This window comes from Notamacropus eugenii, chromosome 2 (genome assembly GCF_028372415.1).
Source record: "Notamacropus eugenii isolate mMacEug1 chromosome 2, mMacEug1.pri_v2, whole genome shotgun sequence".
Taxonomy (NCBI): domain Eukaryota; kingdom Metazoa; phylum Chordata; class Mammalia; order Diprotodontia; family Macropodidae; genus Notamacropus; species Notamacropus eugenii.
In genome coordinates, this window is record NC_092873.1 from 105,153,784 (window position 1) to 105,170,151 (window position 16,368).

The 16,368-nt window shown below is 39.1% G+C and overlaps 1 protein-coding gene across 19 annotated transcripts in view; it reads right to left on the reverse strand.

The window, feature by feature from the left end:
- The window catches only part of TRERF1 (transcriptional regulating factor 1), a 334,655-nt gene that overhangs the window by 85,682 nt on the left and 232,605 nt on the right, over positions 1–16,368 (reverse strand). For all 19 annotated transcript variants that reach the window (XM_072642154.1, XM_072642161.1, XM_072642162.1 and 16 more), the window contains one exon: positions 13,003–13,115. The gene's annotated coding sequence lies outside the window, so the exon portion shown is untranslated. The remainder of the gene's footprint in view (positions 1–13,002; positions 13,116–16,368) is intronic.

Consider the following 16,368-nt stretch of genomic DNA (forward strand, 5'->3'; position numbering starts at 1 on the left):
ACAAACATTTTTTTGTTTTGTTTCATTATGGGTATTTATTACAAGGGGTTTTTTTCTTCTAATTTTGAAGGGAAAGTAGGAGGGAGAAAAAAATTAATGCTTGCTAATTTTTAAAAATAATTTTAAAAAGAATGTTTTCATACACCAACCTGGCAGAAAACATTGCAGGATTCTGTCCTCTCAATAACTGCTTCTTTACAATCTAAGTTACCAAACCACAGGCATAAGATGCAAAAATAAGTTATCTGTTGAATTTGAAATTCAAAGGGTTTGTGACAATAACCTAATCCAGGGGTGGGGAACAGCCACATGTGGTCCTCTAGGTCCTCAGTCATGTGTGGCCTCAAGGCTGCAGGTTCCCCACCCCTGATCTAATTCAAATCTGAAGTATCCATTGATGGAAAGATTCAGGTAAGGAATAAAATTCAAGTTTTAATCCTGGGATTATCACTAACTACCTATGTGTTCAAAGGTGGGGACAGGAGAGTCCAGAGCATTCTCAGGTTCTTTCCAGAAAGCAATAATGAAAGACAATAATGTAATTTACTTGAACTAAAGGTATTCAGGGAAATAAGACCCAAGGTCTTCCTCTTTTGTACCATTTCACTTTCTTTCCTCCAAACAGTCAAAAACTTAGCCCATAGAAATTCATCTAACTAGCTAAAAAACAGATTTTCCATCTGGTACCTATTATTTTGGGCAGCTAGGTTGTAGAGTGGATAGAGTGCCAGGCCTGGAGTTAGGACGATAAGTCTTCAAGACACTTACTAGTTACATGACCCTGGGCAAGTCCTTTAACCCTGTTTGTCTCAATGTCCTTATCTCTAAAATGAGCTAAAGAAGGAAATGGAAAATCACTCTAGTATCCTTGCCAAGAAAACCTCAAATGGGGTAACAAAGAATTAGATGTGACTGAAGACAAGTAAACAACAACAACCTATTATCTCGTACCCCCAGTTTCTTATCAAATTTATTTTGAAACCCAGAGGAGATAAGATGACATGTTAGACTGAAGGTTCATGGCTTAGCACAGAAGCAAGCCTAGAGAGAACTTGGGGAGAAAGGCAGAGAGCCTTATTGTAAGAGCAACATAAACTACTGACTAGCTAAGTGATAGTTTAAAAAATATACATACTCATGAGCTGATAGCAAGATGTAGGAGGGCTTCGGGGGCTGGGGAAACAGACAAGGACATCAGAGAAATTTCTTAGGAGAAGAGTGAAATATTGTAGACACAATTAAATGAAGACTATGATTTAAGATGATCAAAGTGAGAATAGGGACAAAAGGGTAAGGAAGAATCGATAGGGCTTGGTGACTGATTTCCTAAAAAAGCACGAAGGGAAAGGGTCAATGATGATTCCACAGTTTGGACCTGGAGATTCAAGAGAACAGTGTGGAGTTGTGGAGTATAATGGCAAAATAACCAAATGAAAATGCCCAGTATCTTGAAATATGAGGTTGGAGATAGAGTATGGTGGGGTCAACAGGACACTGGACTTGAAATACAGATTTTTGAATCTTGCCTCAAATATCAGTGTAAACCTCGGCAAGTCACCTAACTTCTTGGCCTTCATCTTTAAATGATGAAGCTAAGTTGACTTGACCTCTAAAGTCTCTTCTAGTTCTAAATCTATGACCCTCGGTCCCCATGGGAAAGATACAGATATATGTTAGGGAGTCATCAGTACAGAGGTAAGAGCTAAAACCAAGAAAATGGATAAGTTACCTTGCTGAATTACTAAACAGGGAATAAGTTTCCAGGCCTGAGCCTTAAAAAGGCTTCATCATTCCCTATGTTCTCACCATTTTGGTCTGACTCCCTATCACCTGATGGCCAGCTAAGTTACTCTGTTCACCCCAAGAATGACATAAATTGGGGTGTTGGTATCTAATCGGGAAGGAACTCAGGGAAAGCTGGAAAAAGGCAAGGGCTCTCCTGAAGAGCATCAGGAGCAATTATGAACCCAATGAGATAAAAGAGTTACATATGTCGAATCCAGTGTAAAGAGGCCAAGAAGTCATCTCCAGCCTTCAGAATCCACAGAACATCATAACTGCTGCACTGAGTCAGTCCCTATGGTCCATTCAGCCCAAAGTTCTGTTTCTTCCAAGAATACCAAGGAATGGAAGGGTATGGGGGTGTGGGTATCCTCCAAGCTACCAGCTTCAAAAAGTTGAGGGCTTGACCCATACATATATTCCTAACTTTCCTTAAAGACCATCCTGGAACTGCTACCCAGAAAATTGATCTGGACATTTCTTCAATCTGTTTCTACATCAAACCTTATCTCACCTTCAGGCTAATAAGTTTCATAATAAATTTACCCCTCACTGTATAACGTAGTATTTCTTTTATGTTTGCCTTAAATCTACCTCCTTATCTGCTTCAGTCTCATGGAGGACCCTCTAGATCTAATCAGGGATTTGATGAACAAATATTTTCTCATACCCTTGATGTTGTCATTGATACCTATCAACCTCTTGGGCACTCTCTCATGTTCAATAACTTTGGCACTTGGCACTTGGCCTGTAGTTTTCTTCTCAATCCCAACACCTGCATTCTTCCTTAATTTCAATATTATGTTAGAGGGGACTAACCCCTCTAACACTCTGATATCCTAATCAACCTCCTCAGATGCCATGACCTCCACTTCAACTCTTCTGCAGAGTGGCCATTCCCTAGATTTTGCCATCAGCAAAATCTGCTTGACCCTGACCTCTAGAATTCCCCTCCCTGTCTGATCACAATTTCCTTTTCTCTCACTTCTTTCGAGCTTACTCTCATGTCTGTTTTTTGTCACTGTGATAACCATCAAGACTCTCGATACCTCAATGTTCTCCCACACAAATACCCCTGCTCTGGTTCAGCTTTCCTACCTCAGTTATCCCACAGTTACCCAGCTCAACAAGGAACTGCCCCCACTACCTTTAAAGAAACTTGCCACATTGTCCTACAATTCCCATCATGTTAATCCCTAACTCAGGACAATCATCACAATCTGATTTTTATTATTCCTAAAATATTCTAGTGCTCCTGGAAAACACAGAAGAAAACAGTTGAGAAGAAGGATGGGCAGGAAGAGGTAGAGGTGGGGAGGGAATAAAATGAGAAAATTATCAACGATCATATAAAAGCTTTTTCCAAATCACTAATAATAAGAAATAAAAATCCAAACAACTCTCAAGGTTTAAGTCATACCCAGAAAACTGGACAAAAAATAAAAAATGCAAGATGGAAACAGTCAGTGTTGGAGGGGTTGTGGAAAGACAGGAACTCTAAAAAAATTGTTGGAGAGGTATAATTTGTTTTTATGGGTAGAAAGCAAATAAACTCTCTCTCTCTCTCTCTCTCTCTCTCTCTCTCTCTCTATATATATATATATATATACACACACACACACACATATACGTACATATATGTGTGTGCGTGTGTGTGTGTGTATACCCTTTGAATCTGAGACCCACAACTGAGCATGAGCATATGATCCATGGAGTAGATATATATTGAGATAGTCATAGCTGTACTTTTTGCGGTCCCAAAAAATTCAAAGCAAAATAGGTACATATGGCTTGAAGAACTGCTGAACAAATTGTGGCATATAATTAGAATGGAAAATTACCAAACCATAAAACATGAAAAGAAAATTGCATCTCCCCTAGCCCCACCGCAACCAGCACAGTGAGGAGCATATAGTAGGTACTAAATAAGTATTTGCTGAACTGAATTTATTTCTCTTCAAATGATTTTACATTTCTGTCTCTACAAAGCAGGATCCATAAAGATCTTTCAATGAGGATGTTTTTAAATGCTACTTTACACAGAAGTATAACAGGCCCATGGGCTACACTTTAGGTGGTCATCCACTCGAATAAGATGCCTGGTCAAACAAGTCTGAAGAAGGGCCTTGCCTGGATCCTTGTGCTCAAGAGTCAACAACCAACCATCATCTCAAGACTGGCAAACCTCTGCTTGAAAGAGGACAAGACAGGAGAAATGAAGAGATACAACAAATCCATGTTGTATGTAGTGCAGGAAGGGTTCTCTTTAAGGTGGAAAAAGTGCTTTCCAATTAGATAGGATCCTTACTACTGAACTCTGAAGGAAAAAAAAGAAATAGCAACCTCAGTTTCTTCAACTGCAAAATGAGAATAATAGCACTTACCTCCCACGGTTGTTGTGAGGATCAAATAAGAGAATATTTGTAAAAGTGCTTAGCATAGTGCCTGGCATACAGTAGGCACTTAATAAAAGTTTATTCCATGCATCCAAGTTTGGCCTGATTCTCTATGTCTCACTTTTTATTGGGCTTGATTTTATCAATTATGTTACATCGAAATGATTAGCTGTTGTTGATGTTGCCGTGTGTGTGTGTGTGTGTGTGTGCGTGTACGCTTTCTTAAAATCTATTCAAAACTTAAATTTTGGAAATTCATTTATGATAGCATATTAACAATGTTTATCACCTGTCAGCTCAATACATTCAAATATTATCTTCCAGTGTTCAGAATATAATTTTTAATTAAAGAAGTCTTTAAGGAGCAATTCCTCACACAGCATGGAAGGCAAATGGAGAAAGACAGTGACAAGTTAAAAAAAAGTGAGTGGCTGAGCTAACTTCTCATTATTCTCATTTAAAAAGAGGAGGAAAGAGGCTCAACAATCTGTGGACTTAACCTTCCAAGGTAGCACCATGCCCCTAAGCCTCCAGACAGAAGCTAGCACTGCCATCACAGAATCTAAATTTTGCGCAGGAGGGATCTCAAAGTCCGTCATCTTGAATTTACAAATGTGACCACTTTATAAATGAGGAAACTGAGGCCCAGAGAAGTTAAGAGAATTGTTTAAGGCCCAGTCAAAGCAGCAATAATAATAGTATCTTATATACAGTGCTTGGCTTAAAGGGGCCAAGGTCTCCCAGTGCATCCTGGGCCATCTCCAGTCATCCTGATGAATATGGTCACTGGATTCAGATGGCTCAGGAGGAGAAGTGAGGCTGGTGACCTGCACAGCCCTCCTTCACTCAAAGTCAAGTTCAAGTCATGTCATCATGTCTCTGATGGCACAGTCTTCTTCGGCAACAAAGGACAAACACAACTACGTTCTAAGCACTGTACCAAATGCTTTACAATTACTATTTGTTCCTCTAGACAACTAACAACACTGCAAGGTAGGTACTATTATTATCCTTATTTCACAGAAGAGGAAACTGAGCCAAAGAGAGGTTAAGGAACTTACCCAAAGTCATAATGATAATAAAAACATCTGAGGCTAGATTTGAACTCAGGGCTTCCTGATTCCAGGAACAGCACTCCATCCACTCTATCAGCCTAGCTGCCCAGAGGTAAGATCTGAATTCAGGTCCTCTGACTTCAGAGCATAGATTCATTTTAGTATATCATGTTTCCTTATAGAGGTACATTTCATGAGTGAAGCCGCACTGTGCCTTACTTCAATTTCCTATTCAGTGCTGAAACTGAGATTACAGCAGATAAGTGTTCACACTGAGGATTTTCAAGCACTGTTTGGATCTGTCTGTCTGTCTGTCTCTGCCAGGAATACCAAAGGATGGTTTGTGGAAAACCTTGGTTTTGTTGGATAAAGATACTCTTAATAAGTTAGGGCCAAGAATCATACAGAGATTCAGAATCTCCACATCAAAGGGTTATCTAATTATCCGGTCAAACCCAAACTGAAACATAAATTCTCTTTACATCTAGAAAGATGGAGGAGTCTGGAGACCTTTAAGAAAAACAGTTCTATATATCTCACTAAATCCTAGGCATATTAATTTTTTTAAACCTATGCATATGACACTTTAAGGCTTAGAAAATTCTTTTCTAACAACAACAGTGTAGGAAAGAGATTGCAAATATTACCACTGCCATTTTACAGGAGCAAACTGGAGCACAGAAAGTTAAGTACCTTCCTCTGGGTCATACATCTAACAAATATCAAAGTCAGAATTCAAATACAGGTCTTCTGACTCCCAAGTCTATCTTTTACCACCTGTGTGACCTTGGATAAATGACTTAATCTTTCTGAGTCTCACTTTATTCAAATGTTCAAGGAGAGGTTGAACTGGGTGACACTACAGTAGAAAAAGCATTGATTTTAGAGCCAAAGGACCTGGGTTCAAATTCTGCCTCTATTACTCACTACCTGGGTGAGACCTTGGGCAAGTCACTTAAATTCTCATGGTCTGAGTTTCCTCAATTCTAATGAGTTGGACTAGACTCAGAGGTGATGATGAATACACTGCCCCATGCAGCTTACCCAGACTAAAATGTAATTGGGAAATACTTAAATGAAATAAGTAAAAAGAAAAAGTAGACTACAAAAATTGATAACAACAGAACATAGATAACGTAGTTTTCTCAATCAATATGCAGCAGTAGGGATCCTTATGTACAATTTAATGGCTGCCATTTCTATGGAATTTAATGCCACTGTAGTAGGTGACTTCTCAAGGGTCTATAATCTTATAAATGTTTATAATAGAGACCCTAATTATTTTCAAGGGTTCATTAGGTTCTGGATACCCCTTTACTAAAGCAGTAAGTTATTCAATACCTTTCATACTTTTATAGAAAATCAGTCAGTAAACCAGTATTTATTAAGCACCCACTACACACCAGGCACTATGCTAAGCACTGGATATACAACAGAAGGCAAAGGGGGCTCATAGTCTAATGGGGAGATAATTTACAAACAACTATGTAAAAAAAGTCAAAAATCTGTGAAGGCTTGTTTGAGAAACAGGGAAGGGAATTGGGAAAGTCAGTAGGGATTGAACCTCATAGATCCCTTCTAGTTCTGACATTCTATCATCCTATGAGTATGTACTTCCCTTGAAAAGCCAAAGAAATGAAAACGTTAGCATGTTTCCTTACACTCCTTAGTTTTTTAAAGTTTTTAACCTTCTTAGAAATTGAGGCATCTATATCTGGAAGGGGGGTTGGGGAGGGACAAAAGTTATGAGAGTGGAGGGTAAGGAATAGCTCTAGAGCATGGATTTTTAACCTAGGGTCCATGAACTTTAAAAAAAAAAGTATATAACTACATTTCAACACATTTAGTTTCCTCTATAATCCTGTGTATTTTATGCATTTAAAAACATTATTCTGAGAAGAGGTCCATAGGCTTCACACTACTTCCAAAGGACTAGGCCTACACAAAAAAGGTTAAGAATTGCTGCAAGAATTTTGGAATTTTAATAAATAACCCTATACTTTACCCCATCCACATTTTCATGTTGGAGTGCCCCTCCCTAGGCAGTCATCTCTTTGAAAGCCTGGGAATAACTTTAAAAATCATGCTGCTAATTTAGGCTCCTCCAGGAGACGTAAAAATCCATTTTGTAGGGTGAAAAGTGCCCCAGATGTGAGTCAGAAGCCCAGGTTCAAATTCTTGCATTGCTATTTTAATACTTGCATGATACTGAACCAGCTTTCTCTCCTGTCTAGGCCTGACTCTCTCTCTATCTGTTAAAATGAGGGAAGTTTTGAAGCTTACATTATAACTGAGGCATTACCGTGTAACAACGAGAATATGGAAGATTAGTACAGATAAATAAAAGGTAACCTTAGAAATAAAATGGCACTATCAGCTTTTTGGTTTTTTTCCCTTTGGGGGCGGGGAGGTGGGAGAGAGGAAGGAAGGCCCTGACTAGCTCTAAATCTAGCTCTACGATCAGGCCCTAGCATCTACAATCCAAGTCTCTGTTACTCTTGTCCGAAAAAGAAAAGTATGATTTCCAGACTCAGGACCCACATAACTGAGACAACAGCCACTCAAAAAACCATTACACCAACTGAGAAAAAAAAACAACAACCACATGCGATATCTTCTATTTCTCCAACACCCCTTTCTCAGGGTGTATACAGAGAGTATCTAAGAGTCTCACAGACTTGTGGGTGAGACAGATGGAGTCATCTTCATGGGGTGATCGAACCGAGAACATATGGTTAGTCTGTGCCAGATTCTGGCCTATGGGGCCAAAGTCTGTTTTTCTAGTCTACAAGTCTTTCCTCTTACTCATACTGTGAGAAACAACGGGGACCATCATGGTACTGAAAACTTCCATGATGTTAACACCTTAAAAGAAAAAAACAACCCTCAACAGCGACATTTTTTTAAAAAGAATACTTATTTGTCTTTATTGTTCTGATTGACTGTATTTTTATGTTATCTTTATATTGTCTATAAAATTTCCAAAGTTGAACACACCAGGTTTTATTCTTCTGGAATTTACTATAAGGAGTCTCTCCCTCTGGACATATAATGTCTCCATCAGACTAGAAGCTCCCTGAGGGCAGGGAGCTTATACTGTCTCCCCAGTAATTAATACTCTATCCCTCTAAAAACTAATTTATACTTTTATTTACTTTTACATAATATATCCAATACTTCCTTCAATCAATCCCTTCCTTCATCCCTGCTTCAGTAAAATGTAAGCTACTATACCACTATTCCTATAAGTTTTTAAAGTCCCTCATGAGCCAGTCCCCTCAGAAAATGGTCACTTGCTACCTTTCCAGTCTTCTTACACCTCACTCCCCTCCTAAATGGAGAGGATCTTAAGTGATCCTAATTTTAAGCACTTTCACTGGCTATCTCTCATGTCTGGAACTCTTTCCCTCTCCTCTTCCTGGCTTCCCTGGTTTTCTCTAAATCTCAGTTAATATCCCTTCTGTAAGAAGCCTTTCCCCATGACTATGATTTTAGCACCTTCCTTTTGAGATTACCTCCAGTTTACCCTCTCTATAACTTGCTTGAACATGGATGTTTTCATGTTTTCTCTCCCATTAGATGGTGAACTTCTTTAGAGCAGGAACTGTCTTTTGCCTTTCTTTGTAATTCCATTTAGTACAGTGCCTGGCACAGACTTTGACTGGTCATGTAGCACAGTGCCTGGCACACTGCTGGAGCTTTATAAGTGATACTGAATTCCCTCATCAGTTGAGAGTTCCTCCCTTCTCTATACTTCCTTTACCACCTAATGCTCTAGACTCTACATACTCAGCAAGAACTCTGTCTCAGGTACTGACTGACTCAGAACACTTATTCTAACATGAGTCATTTACTCATGAACAATGACAGGTTGAGGGGTCAAAGCAGATGTATCAATCTTAGGAGAATCTTGAAATAATCAGCATAGCAGAAGGACCCAGGAGTGAAACCCCAGCAACACAGAAAGCTACCAACTTAAGATGGACTTTTGGATCTATAGAACTCAGGACACTTCACACAAGAATTGTCTGTCAATACTACTGACCCATTTTGGGATATGATGGGCAACATTTATGTGGGAACAGGAAAAGAAAAAACATCCTTCCTATTCCAACTCCATCTTTATCAAAATGAGGGTTCCTATCATCTCTTTTCAATGATGAAATAATTTTAAATTTAAAAAAAGAATGCAAAGTATTGTCCTCATTTATCTTCTCTATTCCACAGGTGAAAAATAAAATGTTCTCCAGGGCTCTTTTGGGGTCTAAATCTTATGCCTTCTCAAGTTAGCTAAGGTTTAAAATGGGACTTTTGAGGAAGACAGTACAAGTAATGAATCTGACTAAAAAACATGCTGCTGTCTGTTGTCAAATATGAAAACTCAATGGGACTCCTTTCTCCTCCAGGGGATGGCTTAAGACCACCAATAAGGAGGTAACTGAGGTCCAGAATCCTTCAGTTCCGAAGCAGAGTTCTCTGAGTACAAGGAATATGAAATCAGCCAAGTTAATCTTCCAAAAGGGAAAACTAAGTTAAGAGGAATTCTCAGGGTTGATTTACAGGCAGGGAATTTCTCTACAGTTTAGACAAATGCACTTCTAGAACGTGATTTCTCAAGGAACAGTCATGACTAACATATGGACTAGTTTGTCAGAGAAGGCAAAGCAATTCATTGATTCAGACTCAGTGTTCCCCAGGAGGACACTATGCCAAGAAAGGATAGCCTTTTAATGTGTCCCTGAACCACAATTTTCTCAACACCATTCAGTTTATTTTCAACTCTGCTATGCAAAAGAATAACCCTAAAGCAGAGCACTATACAAGTCATTCCTTTGTTCAAAAACCATCAATGATTCTGTTACACATAAGAAAAAATAACACCTCTTGAGCCTGACATTCAAAGTTTTCTCTTTCCAGTCTGATGCCATCTTTTTCTTCAAACTTATCTCCTATACATAAACTCTCCCATCAACCATCTCCCTTTTATAGAGCCTAAAATTTGCTACCAGAGGAATGCCCAAGAAACAGAACTCTTGTGCCTACAGTTCCAAGAACATGTGAATGTTCAACATGTCACAATGCAAAGGAAAAGCTTGTATTACATGTTTCTGTATTCCTCATGTCACCTACCATCACACTTTATATCAGGCATTCAATAATAATAAAGGGGATAATCCTAATACCCATCTGACATCTGCAGGGTACTTTATAAGGCAAAGCCTCCATTCCCTGTCTCCAATGGAGGGGGCTTATGAACCAAGAAATCTGGAAAGGAGAAGCAGGAAAGAGGTAAAGTATCAGAAAGCAGTGTCATTAGGAAGAAGAGAACAGAGAAAGAGGAGGGGGGGTAGGAGGAGAAGGAGGGGAAAAAAAGAAGATGAAAGAAGAGAAGGAAGGAAGGGGACAAGAAGGAGCAGGGGAAAGAAGCCAAGGTTTTTGGATAACCTAATGCAATGGATCAACTAGTTACTGCATCCAGGATTCCTTTGTAGAATCACTATAAATGTTGCAAAAATGCTAGAAGAAAACTGAAGAAATAAGATGCTGCAGAAGCCATTTCCTCTCTAAGGATAGATAAACACTAGACTCATAAACAAATTCTCCAGTGCTGACTGGCTATTTACAGCTTCCCGATAGGATCATCTGTTTATTTGGGAAATTACTCCAGTCCCAGAAAAATAGACTCACATGCAAACCCAGGCAGTTGGTTATCTCATTTAAGTGGGAGAAAGAGAGATTCCTTCAGTGACACTCTGGCCCCTGGGTATACAGAAGATCAGAGTTGAAAGTTTCCTTGTTGACTCTTCCCTTCTTTTCTCCTTCCCCTAAATCACTTTATATGAGACATTTTAGAACTAGAACTTGCCCTACTCAGTCCCATTCCCAGCCCCCCTCCCCAGACATGCTAGTCCTGAACAACAAAACCTGAAGGGAAAGCTACCATAGTAATCATAGGCATTTCTAGATGACCAGATGCTAATGGTAACCAAAAAATGTTGAGGAAAGCCCTACAGTTAACCATTATTTGTATGTTTGTTTTGCCTTGATAACAAAACTTTGGTTTCTGCCCCATCTTCAAAAAGAAGTCTTTCTGGTACTGACTCAGTCTCTCCCATTATTTCTTTAGTCTTCAAATGACACAAAAATTTATTATTTCAGTGGTGTGGGCGGGTAACCACATTATGCCTTAGCAGACAGCTCTGTTAGATAATATAGCACCCCACCTTCACCCCCCAAAAAAATCATCAGTTCATCTCCCAGTCCTTTGGTGATATGCCTCTTTGCTTTAGATCCTGAATGACAGACATAAAGTCTTCCACATTACTGAAGTGTTTCCAGATGGGTAGGACCTTCTAGTATATGTGTGACATGGCATTGGCCTTCAAGAACTTGGGGTCACTTACATGCTACACTAAGGCATCTGGATGGCTTGTTGCTGTTTTTGGTTTTTTTTTTACCAGACCTGCAATTTCACAAGTGTTAAGGAATGCCTGGTAAGGAATTTCTACCAAAATAGATCCCTATCTTCTCTGCAACTTATGGCCAGTAGTCCTGAGACTACTGAAGGGTTAAAGTGACTGTCTCATGGTCACAAATGGCATGTAGGTCAGAGGAAGGACATGAAGTGAAATCGTTCCAATTACATGATCAGTTCTCTATCCACTACACCAAGAGTCCTCTTAATTATAATACCCTTTTCTGTAATAAACCTTTGACAAGGATTAGCAGGAGCCAATCTCTTAGCTTGCAGAAAGACTGTCCATAAAAGAGTGTAAAATGGAGCAGAGAATCTTTTGGAAATTATTATATTAAATACTAATAAGTACAACAGATTTATATCCCACTCCCAAACTGGAGGAGGTAAAAAGGTAAAGATATGGGGTAGAAGATCATTCTGTGGAAGGGAATGACTAGAAGGGAAACATCCTTACAAAGAAAATCTAACAGTTAAGGACTATTTCCCACATGGCTGTATAAAGCCTACCATAAGGTAGGTGTTTAGTAAATGCTTAAGACTCAAGTAATCAACGTGACTAAGAAGGAAATATGTTTTGCATGACTGCACATGTATAAACTATATCAAATAGCTTACCGTTGTCAGGGAGGGAAAAGGTAAGGAAGGGAGGAAGAAAACTGGGAACTCAAAAAAATTTTTAATGACTATTTTAAATGGTCTTTAGATGTAATTGGAAAAAAATAAAAATATTTCTCCAAGACTTACAGTGATCCTACAAATAATCAATTTGTGATTAGTTTTCAGTGGTTACCAAGAGAGACCAAGAACCTTTTCTCCTGAACAGCTCTGATTAGAAGAGTGAGAAGAGGATGAGTATACGTGTGCCTCTGAATCTATGACACAAAACTGAAAAGGAACAACTCTTAAATTCCTTTCCAGTCTGCCATTGTCCACGCTTGCTTCTCCCCTCCATTAATCCTGATGATTCATGTCATATTAGACCTCAAAGGGAATCCCTTCATTTTATAGGAGAAGAAATGAAAAGAAAATGCCCAACGTCACATGGCCACATAATAGAATCCAAGGCTCCTGACTCCTAGTCTGGTACCCAAACTATGCTATTGCCTTACCGAGGCTGAAAATGTACAAAATTAACCACTCTGAACTGTATGTCTGAATTGTAACTACAAAGTCAAGTTAAACAGTCTTCCAGCCCATAACATGAGACAATGAGAGTTTACATAATTTTTTTTATTTAACTTTTTAAAAATGAAAATTAGTAAATTTGCCCAGAAGAGAAACCAAATCTCACCGTGACCTTGGCAGCAGTTGGCTGAGTAAAGGGTTTGGCTCTGGTCACTTCTGCTATGGCCCGTCATGCTGTTTGCATGCTGCTCACCGGGTGGGGGAAGGGGCCTGGTATGGCTAGAAGAGAAAGAATAAAAAAGGTCACTTCTCCATCATTCACCCCTTTTCCCTCCCAACTATCATTAGCAGAAAGAGGATTCTGTCTCCTAAGACCAACGCCTTGAGGGATTCACTCCAAAATATCCACGGGGAAGGGAGAACAGAAGAAGAAATGCAGAGAGGATCTGAACATCTAATTTGAACCCTTACTTCTAAACAACCATTCTCCCTTCATCACAACTGCTAGATTAGGAGAGAAATATTGGAGGTCTACAGGCTATTCATAACCTTGCATAACCCTAAAAAAGCAGGGTGGGGATGGAAAGAAACATAAGCCTAAATCAATCTTGACCAGCAAGGAACTCAATGCAAATCAGAAATATTTATTAAGAATCTGCTCCTGGAGAAGTTTATTAATTAGAGAAAGGTTAAACAAAATATAAGAGTAATAGAAATTTACCATGTTGTACAGCATGATGAACATGATGGATACAGAGAAACATGGGAGGACTTTATACAAACTAATGAAAAGTGAAATGAGCACAATCAGGAAAATAGTATACACAATGACTATAATAATGAAATGGAAATATCAAGAATGACAAAACAATCCAAAAAGAAAAATGTAAAATTCTAATGATGACCAAGTTCGGACCCAAAGAAGTGATATAAGTCAGAACCGCTCCCTAACTACCACCCTCCCTTCTTCTTCATACTGGTGGAGAGCTATTGGAGTGGAATAATATATATAAAATAAGACTTTTTTTTCCCCCTGTTGGCTAATTTTGCTGAACTCATTCCATTTTTCCCCCCTCTTTTTTATTCTTTGTTATAAGAGATGGCTCTGAGAGGGGGAGGACAGTAGACACACTGGGAAATGAAAATGATATAAAATCAAAACATATCAATAAAATATGTCAAAAGCCCCCCCAAAAAAGCTTTTAAGTGCATTAGTATGCCTGTCTTCCCATATCCTTTTGAAACATAAAAGAACATACAACTTGGCACTGAGTTAGGATTTGGGTGTAAGGTATTTAAGCTATTTCACATTATAGGGAGCCTAAATCTGTAAGGGATAAAGGACTTTTAAATTGTGGCAGTTTATTGACTTTTCTGCCTCAAATCTCTTTCCTCTCTAATTCATATTCTGCATTCTTATCCAAGTGATTTTACTAAAGCACAAGTCTGACTATGGCATTCCCCTTCCTAATAAAAGGTAGTGGCTCCCTATATCCTCTAGAACCAAATATAAACTCTTATTTGGCAATAAAACTATTCACAAGATGACCCCAACCCACCTTTTCAGCCTATACAAATTCTCTTTTATACATTTTCCAACTGAGCTAAACTGGTCTCACTACTTTTCTTCAAAGATGACATTTCATCTCTCCCATCTTTGTGCCTTTATACTGGCTGTCCCCCATGCCCTGGAATGTACTCCCTCTTCACTTCTGCCTCTTGGAATCCCTGGATTTTTTCAAAGCTCAACTCTTAATACCATCTTTTCTGTGATCCTTACAACTGCTAGTGCCTCCTCCAAAAAAATCACCTTATGTTTGCTTATCTGTGTAATTTCCCCCAAGAGAATGTAAATTTCTTTAGGGAAGGGATTGTTTCATTTTCTGCTTGTCTCTCTAGCACCTAAGCGCAGTGATTGACATATAACATGTAGTAGGTGCTTAACAGAAGCTTTCTACACATGCCCAAGGTCACACAGGTAGTGACAAGTAAGATCTGAAGCTAGTTTCTCTTATTCCTCCTTATTGGGATGTAAGATCAAAGTCTTAAAATTCATGAATGACAGGGTAAAAATATATTTGTTCAACAAATCCTGGAATAACAGTGCTATGAATCAACCCTCTCTGCCCCATTTCCCTCTCCACACCCTCCACACCTCCGCCCTGGTCTAACATGCTCCCTAACATAGGCAGCTCAATTGCTATCCCAATATCCATCTGAGACTGACATGAAGGAAGACAGGTACATTCACAGTTTAACTGGAAGTAGCTGGTGGCATAGTGCGTAGAGTACTGACTATGGAGTTAGGAAGACCAGAAATCAACTCTAGTCTCAGACACTTATTAGCTGTGTGACCAAGGGCAAGTCATTTAATCTCTGCCTGCCTGTTTCCTCAAATGTAAAATGGAGAAAGCATCTATCTCCCAGGATTGTTGTGAGGATCAAATGAGATGACATTTGTATAAAGTACTTAGCATAGTGCCTGACACATGGTAGGTCATATGTTTATTCTCCTTTTCTTCCCCTAATTCATTCAGAAAATTGAGATTATCTGTTTTGTCCAAGATATTCTACTAGACAGAGAAATAGACAGAACAACTCAGGATGACATCTCTTTTGGCAGTCATCACCACTACATATTTTTTTTTAAATTATGAAATATTTATTGTGCACCCACATGATTAACGGGACTGGAAGGGCTCTGAGGGTCTCACAAAGACAACGGTTTCCTCATGAAGCCAGCGATCTTAATAACGATCATCCTAATAGTCCTTAATTCCACAACCTCCCCCACCCCACTCACTTCCCAGAAAGATATTTGAACTAGAAATAAAGAGCAGCAGCATTTTTAGATATTATGCACCAAATGAGGATCACAAGGAAATTCTGCCTCATCCTTCTACCCCTTGTACTCCCATAATTCCCTTACAGAGCCTTCTCCTCCAAACGTCTTGGTCTACTCACTGTTGCTGAACACAATGAATGAAATTCCACTTGGGTTCAGATTATTTTCCAACCATGGCATGGCCTTTGCTCTCTATTTATGAAAATCATAATCATTTTGCAAGATCAAGGTCAAAGGCTTAGATTCTCCTTCTTCCATGTAGCCTTCCCTCCACCACTCTAAGCTGCCCCCACTCCCCGCCATTTTCTATTGCACTTATTCCCTCTACAACTCATAGATCAGCTGAAAGGGACCTTAGAAGTCTTTTGAGTCCAATTCCTAACCCCTCCATTTTGCAGATAAAGAAACTGAGGCACAGAGAGATTAAGCAAATTGGCCACAGTCATACAGTTGGTAAGTGAGGCAGGATATGAACTCAGGTCTGATTTATATATCATTGGTTGGAAACATAGGTCAATTAGATCATATTTCTTCAAGAATTTTCCTATCAAAAGAAGCTTTGAAAATTTGGCAGGGCAGAAAGAATCCTAAGCTTTCAGAGATGGAAGTGATAACAAAAAAAAACCCAATTATGTCAAACTCCTCCAGAAAGACAGGCTACTTTCAGGTAGGAAAGAGTGGGAGCAC